We start from the raw sequence: 10,139 nt of genomic DNA, 5'->3' as shown, positions 1-10,139 counted from the left end.
ACTCTTGCATATTGATTCTTTCCTACCCATTTTAAGTGCCCCGCCCAAGAAACTGTTAAGAAGAAAATACAGAAAACAACAACCTTCCTAAAATAAGGTGTGGATCAACTGTAACAGTAGGAACAAGGAAGAATTCAAAAGGTTTTAAAATAAAATCTACTTGTGCCTTCTCCGGCTGAATTCTAACCTTCTGGGAGGATGCAGCAGCAGGTCTGTCTGTATGTCAGCCTGTTCCTGGCTAGTAACTACCCAAGGGAGCACCATTTCCCCTGGGGAGAGTTCTTCCCCCTTCCCATTTGCCCGGGTTTTTTGACTTTGTTAATCCAAAACTAGTTTAAGTGTGATCCAGTGGAGACTTCCGTGCCCACCCGTTACTACGTAACACTACTTGTATTGTTCATTTATGGATGCTCTTGGTCTTGTTTTTGCCCTCTTGATTTTGTTTGTTTCTTTTTTAATATCAAAACTCTGATATTCAACTAACCTGAGAAATTATACAATAAGCATCCTTCACAGACAGCAAATAATCAGAGAATATACAGCATCCAAAACATTGCAGAGTAGCTCCAAATCTCTCACTAGAAAGATGAAAATTTCTGAATAGCACCATCCTGAAATGGCTCAGTGAAGTGAAGCACCTATAACAAACTTCTGTGCAGGAATGTACTGGGAAATTTAAAGGCAGTGGCTGCTCTTTACCATCTCGAAGTATGGAACCACTCAGGATGAGCACAGCTTATCTGACAGAAGTGGTTTTGCAGGTATCTCAAACTGGGAAGTAACTACTGTGCAGGATTGTAGGGCACAAGAGGATCATTTGAAAGCAGAGAGAATTAATCGTACAGTTGGTATTAACATATGGATGAAACATTGCTTTAAAAGTTCAAACAGCAACTATCAGCTGAACAAAGTTGGCACAAGGGTAACAAATGAGTTTTGCAATTGTGCTATTTTTACTATGTAATACCAATACTGTATAAAAGAACAAATGTTGTGTATACGTTCAATGCCAAACCTAAACCATTCCTAACAGTGTTGTTATGATGTGATTAAAATGTCACCATCATTATTTGCTGAAAAGGATTTTATCCCCCTCCCCAAGCAAGTGTTTTCATTACTGGAGTTTTACCAGACATGTTTGTGAGAAAGAAAGGTGAAGGAATAACCCAACTCAAATATTTAAAAGCATTTAACTGTTCTGGCTCATTGACAACTGTACGCTCTCCCTGTGATTTTTAAGAGCTGCTGACGCCTCATGGAAAAAACTTTAAAAAACATAGTATTGAAAAACAATTTTGCCAATGATGTGTCATATTTTCTGTCTTATCCCTTCCCTTGCTTCTCACTAGTAGAAGAATCTACATGAAAACAGAATCTTGATTCTTTAGGTAGACTAAATTTGGTTCTGAGCTCTGCCAAAGCATGTGGGTGTTTGGATCCTGTCCATTAAAGACGTTTAACTTCAGATCCAGGTTCAATCTTCGAAGCTCGCAAGAAATGCTGAGATCCAGGATTTTGTTCTGACCCATCCCTGTAACTAAGAAGTTATCTGCTGCCTGTCCTGCATGTTAAGCTATAGACTTCTGCTAAGGATCGCATAGGTGGCTGCTGATGTCAACATTTGCTGCCAAATTATAAGCATCAGGCACTACTGAATATCTGAGGTGGAGGGAGATTCTGAAAATTTAAGGGGGAGAATAAATGGAATTTTCTCTGGTAGTACAGTTGTCTTGAAATAACATAGACTGGGTTTGTCTCTCACACTGGCATAACTTTTTGGACTTCAGTGAAATCACACTGACTGAGTACAAACAAAAACCACAGTCTGTATGAAGCTAAAGGGTTTTTTTTCACATTCAGTGTGTTGAAACAACATGTTCCAGCCCAGCCATAGAAGCTCTGGCTGCCTTGTAAGCACAGAAAACAGAGATTCACCCCAAATCTCCCACTCTGCAAATTACTATGAGTGGAGAAGGAGAGCAAGCCAAACTTTCTCAGCTCAAAAAGATGCCAAACTGGACATAATTTCAAAAAAAGAATCACATTTAAGCATGGCTTTGGCTGTCTTACTTCCTGATTTAGCTACACCGGGCAGAGCAATGGAAATGCTGGATAGATACCTTCCTTTGGAATGTGTAGGAGGGCATGCTTTTTATGTGACCTTGCCCCTCCTTTCACCAAAACACTTCTCTTACTTTCACTGACATCTACCCCAAGGACATTGAAGCAAAGCAAGAGAGGAAGACTAGCATGCAGACTGCTCCAAGAAAAGCTTTTCATCAGTGGATTTACCAATGAGTGGGGTATCTGTGGAAGACTGACAGATTCGTAAGTGCCCAGGGTTTGTGTTTCACTGTTGCCAAGTCACAAGACAAAACCCACAAATCTAGCAGAGGACTAAAAAACTAGAATTTTGTGAGGGGTGAGCTGACACCTACCATATACATTGGGAGAAAGAAGAAAACGGCAACAGTACATAAAGCAGCCTCCAGATTTCTGAAGTGCCACCTATCTGATCCTCTTGCATTGTGTAGTATCACAGTACTAGACAACCTGTCACACAGACTTCAAAAAGAGGCTACTTAGTTTGATTAGAGAGAGCTGAATTTGCCCACAGAACCCCACCATCCCTTCCTCTGAAGAACCAGAGACAAGCAGTAATTGCTAGATGAAATGGAAAAAAATAACCGACAACAACTCCACTCCCAGTTCTCCACTGTCTTGCACTTCATGTGGTCATTTACATCTGGGCAAAGTGAATGTGAAACACTTCCAAACCACAGAAGCAGTAATTTACACTCACTTCCACTGCATTAGGCATGAGACTGAAGAGTCAGGCCCTCTCTTACAAGCAAAATGTCCCCGACAATGAATGACGAGTAAAATATAGGCTGTGTAATTCTACTTGTTTTGGAAAACAGTCAATTTAGAAAGGTTACCATAAGACAGCAGCAAAAATCTGCTCCTGAACTCCCAAGATCTCAAGCTGTAGCCTTGTCAATAGTACACAGGGTGCAAAAGATTACGGCCAGCTCAGGCCATTAGTTTCCTTTCTGGGCAGGAATCCCAGCATAACAGATACTTATGCATATTCTGTCCTCATTTTATCTAATTACAAATATCTCTCTAGGGATGGGGAGGGGAGAAGAGGTTTGATCACACGATTTTAGGTCACTTATGCAAGGGATTGCTGGGATATGCATTGATCCAAAGAGTACTGTAATATTTTAAAAGTTCCCAGAGCCCCCTAGTAAGAAAAAAAAAAATGTATATATTTATCATTTTTTCCTATTTATGTGAGTTTTTGAAAGTGACCAGTAGGAAAGAGTTGAATCGTGTACTGCTACAAATCAGTAAGAAGTATATGGAAATGTTTAAAATGCCAAGACATTGATTAACGAACAATACCATGTTTTCCTAAACACCATCTGTAAATACATTCTTTCTTTCCTATATTATACACACACACGCAAATATACATATATTATGCATACACACAGTTTTCTCTGAATAAGACCAGTAACATCAAAGAAAAATGGAACAAGGTCATTTAAGAAAAAATCAACTTTATGTTTCTCATTTGGATTTTTACTTAATGGTTGCAAATCTGGTGAAAGATGCAACATTGTTTTACATTGATGAACTTTTAAAAGCCACATTTAGGCATGATCTAATTAAGTAAAACAACTTAATATTAAGCAGAATTGCCCCTACTTGCCCTAGATCAACATGGCCTAAGTCTTCTGCAGTCCAAGAATAGGTACAAAATTGTACAATTCCCATCACTGTCACCAAGTGCTTCAAACCTGTTCCTGAGTGCTTCAAACCTGCTCCTTAAGCATGGGAGGAGTGGAATACAGCAGAACTTGGGAAATTTCTTTAAGAGAAAAATGCAAGAATTGTTTGAAACTTGTGTGGAAAGACTGGAGAAGTTATTGGCTGAATAATTACCTTGGAAAAGGACATCAGAATTAAACAGACATCTTTCAGGAACAGAAAACAGCAGTAACAGAAGAAAAAATTGGATCTTAAAGGTCAGGAAGTATAGGGAGAATTGCCAAAGTCAAGAGTTAGAACTTGCAAAAGCTATTAAAAAATAGTAATATTCTTCAGACATCAAAATAAAAGCGATCAAAGAAAGTTCAGCTGTTTTGCAGTTAGAATGGTACATAGATTAAATATAATGTAGGTACAGGCCAAGAACTAAAGGAATGCTGTGCTTCAGAGGGATGACTGAGGTGGAAGCCACAAAGACATTTGTGCAGTCAAGGCATAAATTCTGAATAATCTCTGCCCAAAAACTGCGACAAGAAACTATACATCTACTAGCAAGTTCTTTAAACAGATACTGCAAATCATGGTTACTACTATATTACTGAAGTATAGCAAGCAAAATAAAATACTCTTTGTTAATTGTTTTAGAACACAAACCTTGCAAATTATTGCAGTAAGGCTAACCGAGCTAGAGTTTACTCACATGCAGTTTTTTAAGTGCAAAATGATCAAGGACACTCTTGAACAAGGAAAAGGCTAAGATGCAAGATCCATATCTTGTGCCAGAGTAACCTGACATCTTGCTTTTATAAGATACTGATATTCTAGACATCTTCTTAGTTATTTGGACTTTCAGAAAATGTTTCATACAGTACTATATGAGAAATTACTGAAAATGGAGAAGATGAGGATTAGTACAAGAATGGTGATATGCCTGAAAAACCACTGAAAGGGGGTTGGACACAGGTAAAGTCCTAACAGAGACAGTAATTGGCTGACGGAAGGTTACTTCTGGAGTTCTAGAAAGGATTGGTCTGGGGACTGATCTTATTCAGTACTTCCATTAACGACCTTGGCACAAAAAGTACGTGTGCTGATAAAAGTTAGCCACTTACACAAGTTGAAGAGACATCAAGGAAATTAAGAATATCAGGCAAGAAGAATTAGATGGAGTGAATTCAGTATCAATTTCACTTAATACCGTGGAGACCATCATCTCAACAACAACAACAGCTGAAAGGACAGGAGAAGAAACATAACAGTACCAGTCTACCACAGGATGACTATGAATCACCAGCACAATACAACCACAAACAAATGCAAAAACAAGGTGCTCCCAGAAGAGATAAAAAATAAAGTTATTGTAAAGGGCAACAGCTCACCTGGAACAGAGTATAATTCTGCCTACTCACACTCAAGAAAGTTGAATGTGAGTAATCCAAGCTGGAGTAGAGAAGGCAAAGACAATAAATACTCCAGCGATCCAAAGAAGGGAAAAGATAGCACAGACAATTTAGTATATCAAAACACAGACTGAGACGACTTATAATAGTGTCGTACAAATGCATGATAGTGGAAAGGAAGACGTGGAGGGAGCAATAGTATTTAAACTAACAACTCCCTGCTGGCACCAGAACAAATGAGTATAAACTGGTCACAAGTAGGGCTAGGCTAGGATTAAAATGCTATTTCCAGCCATCAGAGCAGTGGGTTCTGGAACCCTCCCAAGAGGAGTAATGGGAACAAACAGTCCAAGTGGGGATTTAAGACAAGGACTTTTCAGTTTATGAAAGGGATTATCTGACATGGTACCAGGGGACTGGACATAAGACCCAGGAACCCTCTCTTTTAAGCCTACATTTCTATTAATTGAGCCTCTGTGACCAATTTGGTCTTTGTCTTCTCATCTGAAAGTACCCACACAGGAACCAATTAGTGCCAAGTGGGACGGCAGCCTTTATGATATAGGTACCTACCCACTAGAAACAGGACCAGCTCACCCACATGCTCAAGACAAGATATTAAGCATAGCCTCTTGCTTTAATAGGCACTCTAGCCCAACTTGACCTTTGATGGTAGTACAATATGCAAGAAAAAGCATGTTCAAGCCATTGTCATGATCCCTTAAGTGCTTTGCCAAGAGACCACTAGTGCCAGCATCCAAACCATTCTTCCAGAGGTGTGTGCAGAACTCCCTTCAAAGGTAAACTATATCAAACCCCATGGGCGAGCATCTCCCAGACCCCTCAGCCTCCAAGAACTCACTACTCTTTCATCCAGTCCTGTTAGCCAGCTACTCAGAGGAGACCTCTGCACTGTGGGTGCTGCCTGGAACACCACACAAGAACTACTGGCCAATTTAATGAGGCCTTTTTGACAAGCAAAATTAAAACCCAAGGGAGGCAAAATGACAGAAACCAAAAGAAATATCCAGGTTTAGCAGAATATCCTCACACTAAGACTGAAATTTTCATGCAGCTTTTGTATCAGTGTAAAGACCTAACACTCAGCATTTGAGCTGGCCCCTATTGGAAAAAATAGTACTTATAAAGACAAAAGCAAAAGGTCAAAGTCCTACAGCCCTGGAAATAGATGTGTCGGAGGGAAAAACCTGACAGGTCCTGATTGATAACCATGCTGGAGGGAAGCTGCTAGAGGAAAACTGCTGCAGAAAAAGGCTGCAGGGAGTTACTGTTCCAAAACCCTGCTGCGGCAGAAAAGGCACATGTGGCTGCTAGAGCAGGAGATGGACATGGTTAATTGACTGGGAAAGTTTAGCAGAGATGGAATTAATGCAAAGAGCTCAGAGCCCAGGCGTGCAATTCTGTTACCAAGGGAAGGAACCATTTGGCTGGAATTGCAATCCATTTTCAGGTCAGAGCCTTTCCCAAAGGCAGAGTGCTCACCCCTCATCTGTTCCTCCTCTTCCCCTCAGAGGGGCGCGTGGAGGAGAAGGTAGCTGGAAACAGCAGCCTGGGAAATAGACAACCCTTTGAGGGCCAGCCAGGTTTTGACTTTGCATGGTGTGTGTTTAGCAGTGAGGAATTCGGAAGACGTCAGGAGAGACAGCCTCTCCTAACCCTAGGACTTTGTGGATAAGTTAGTTGTGGAAACAAAACTAGAAAGTTAATAACAGGGGAGGAGGGAATTTACTTTCAGATCTACTCAGCAGAATGAGTACCTGAACCAGATACATTTGCAATCTGGTCAGATGAGAATGCCAGGAGTTAGTTACTGTAGAATCACAGCAACAACATGGAAAAAAATACATCCAAATAATTATTTTTTTAAAGTAATGTGGACTGCAGAGGAAGATAGGAAAGACACAAACACAAACCACAGACCAGATGACATAGATGATCTTATGCAGTGATATGCTGCCAATATTTTGATAAGTAGCAAGCACGACTGTGTTCCTTTCAGCTAGTGTCTTGGAGTCACTTTCCTCAGGAAGGGAGGACTAGATCTGGGAACTTCTTAATTTCTTCTGCCATTTTAACAAAGGGGCTTTAAATAAACTTACACATACTTACAAGTAGCCTCGTAAAAGAAATTGTGTCAAACTGTTCTCACACCAATGACTTTGAATTCAATGCATGAATTGTACTGAACAGACAGACTGGTGTGCAGCATGTATATTTTGAAATGCAAAACTACTTGCCACTTAGTTCATTTCCACAGTAAAATCTTTACCACTGCCATTAGGGATGGTTTAGTGATATTTATCGGTGAACTTCTTCCATCAGAACCAGGCAGGCAGTCTTAACTCACTTTCCGACTCTTCCTCTGTGCCCCTAATTCCAGCTCGGCCATGGAAGTCCTACCAAGGAAGGATTCCCATTCACTTTCAACACATCACTCATATACTGTATAACACTCAACACCAAAAGCAAAGCAATGTGGCTTCTAAACCTCCAATTCTGTCAATGGTTGACGGTGTGACTAGTGTGACCATCACCAAGTCAGTCAGTGCATGCCATTCCTCCCATCAGAAGAACAGAGAAAATAATCCCATGAAAGGGACTGCGATGCTTACTTTAAGCATGATTACAAAACATTTTCCTGCTCTGGCATGAAAGTGCCATATACTTTACATTACAAATATATTTTTTTCCTAATTCTTTCATGCTGGAACCTCTGGAAATCCTCATTGTAGGATACGTAAAGAAAAAATTCCAGGTGGGAGAAATTTTGCATAGCTGCTTTCTGCTCAGTTTGAAGAAATCTTACTTGATAGAGCTACTCACAGTAGGCAAAGGTGGTTTTTTGCAGGTAGAGAGGGCCTCTCCTTTAGACTTGTATTCATGCACAGGACGTTAACTACATTTGAGCAACAGGTAATTACATTAGTGCCTCCTCTACTCAGCCTGACTAGCATGAGAGTCATACCTGACTGTGAAAATAAGCTCATGACTTATCTATGCCATACAAGAAGTCAGGGGTCAGATTTAATTCAGTAGGCTCTGATCTGCCATGCTGCAACAACGAAACAAACCTGCCTCTCCTTGTGCAGGGAGACAGAACTCTGAAGCGAGTCTTGCTCCAAGACAGCACCAAAATGCATCACCTCATACTCCCCATCCTCCTCCAAAACACCAGGGTAGATCATAGAGAATCCATCCTCCCAGTCCAGAAGCCATTAAAAACTCTCGTCCTCATCCTGTATGAGGGGCCTGAAACAAACATTTCATTTTGGGAAATGACTCAGGAAGAACATGTGAAGAAGCAGAGCAACAAACAACACATAAGGTGGCTATAAATCCAGATAAAATATTAAAATCATTAAAGGGTTGCTGCTCCCTGAAGGTTGGAAAAAACAAAGAGAGTTAATTAAAAGCAATCTCCACACAGTGCTGAGCTAGCCTGCCCTGATAAATCAACAGCTAGGACTGCGCTTGTAGAGGTCAATGGGGGAAAGAGGTTGGGAGGCGGGGGAGAAGAAAGCTAGGAGAAGATATAACATTTAGCTGAGACTATTGACAAAAACAAATCAGATCCAGTGACAGGAAATTGAGAAGGGTTTTCCACATATTTCCCCCATCAACATTTTTTGGTTAGACTTCGACCTCAGGAATGCCTGTTTGCCACCAACATAACACCAGCTAACCTGACCAAGTTCTCATTCATTTGTATCAGCATAGGAGAAGAGAGAGAAGCAAGAAGTCTTTGGGGCCCCATTCTACCTGGGGAGGTATTAAATCGCTTTCATCCTCATGCCATTTGATCACTGAGGACTAACATCACCAAAATTAACAGAGGGGCACATCATTTTTGGAGAAGCACCTCCTAAAAATTAAAAGGTCAGTCAGATATGATGAAGCAGTAGAAGAAGTATCTCAATGCTGCAGTTGAGAGGGTTTCTCCACACCTGTGGAGAAAGAGCTCACTGCAGAGTCTTCCCATCACCAACTCTCACCTGTCACATCTCACATGCCTCTTAATCTGCAGTACCCCAACTATAAAAGGCACTAATCTCTGAGTTAAAATTGTGCTCCTGATTTATTCCATATTTCACATCAACAGGTATATGCTAATGAACTGAAAACTTCAAGGATAAAGAATCCACAGAAAACACAAAAACCTACAGCCTTCAAAACACCCTTTAGCAGTTTAAAAAAAAAAAGCAAAAGCAATCAGGGTAAGCTTGTAGATACAAGCGGGTTCATGTTATAATTTCTGATATTGGACACTGGTGAGTGATTTATCTGAGCACTCAGGAGGATAGCAGCCTCAAACATGATGCAGTTTTTATTCATGGTCAAGACCAAAGGAGTTTAGCAGTAAAACAGCTTTCTGAACCACTGTTTCCATTATTCCTTACTCAGATTGCATAGGTTTTAAAGTAATCATAAACATAAAATATATTTGTCCCCATCATTGACTAAACACAGTCTCTCAGGAAAAAATATTGAGACCAAAATACTTGAACAGTCACAAATCCATGGATGACTTTCTTCAGAACTGTTCTTGAAGGAAATGGAAATATGGACATTACTTTTCCGTTGAAGAAATAATACTAACTTTGTGTCTCCATTATAAGTTTCCCTATAGCACTGTTCACTGAATAGTGAACTATCTGGGCTATAACTCTGGCCATCTCAATTTCTCTCCCAACTCTGTGACTAGTCACATTAGGCTGTGGATCCACAGGAACACTAGAAACTAGTTCCTAGAACTAGACCAAAAATTTCACAGCCACGTGACACAAAGCACTGAACTGCTGTTCACTTACTCTTCCAAAACATGAAAAGCACCCAAAACATTTTCAAGAGGAAATTTTGTTCCAACAGGCATAATCTGTCTTCCTGTGGCTAGCATGAAGCCAACTCAAAGCATAAAAGCAGCATAAGCACTGTACTTTGCGT

Source organism: Gymnogyps californianus, chromosome 5, assembly GCF_018139145.2.
Source record: "Gymnogyps californianus isolate 813 chromosome 5, ASM1813914v2, whole genome shotgun sequence".
Classification (NCBI taxonomy): Eukaryota; Metazoa; Chordata; class Aves; order Accipitriformes; family Cathartidae; genus Gymnogyps; species Gymnogyps californianus.
The sequence above is the reverse complement of the archived record's forward strand: the minus strand, read 5'-3'. Positions refer to the sequence as shown.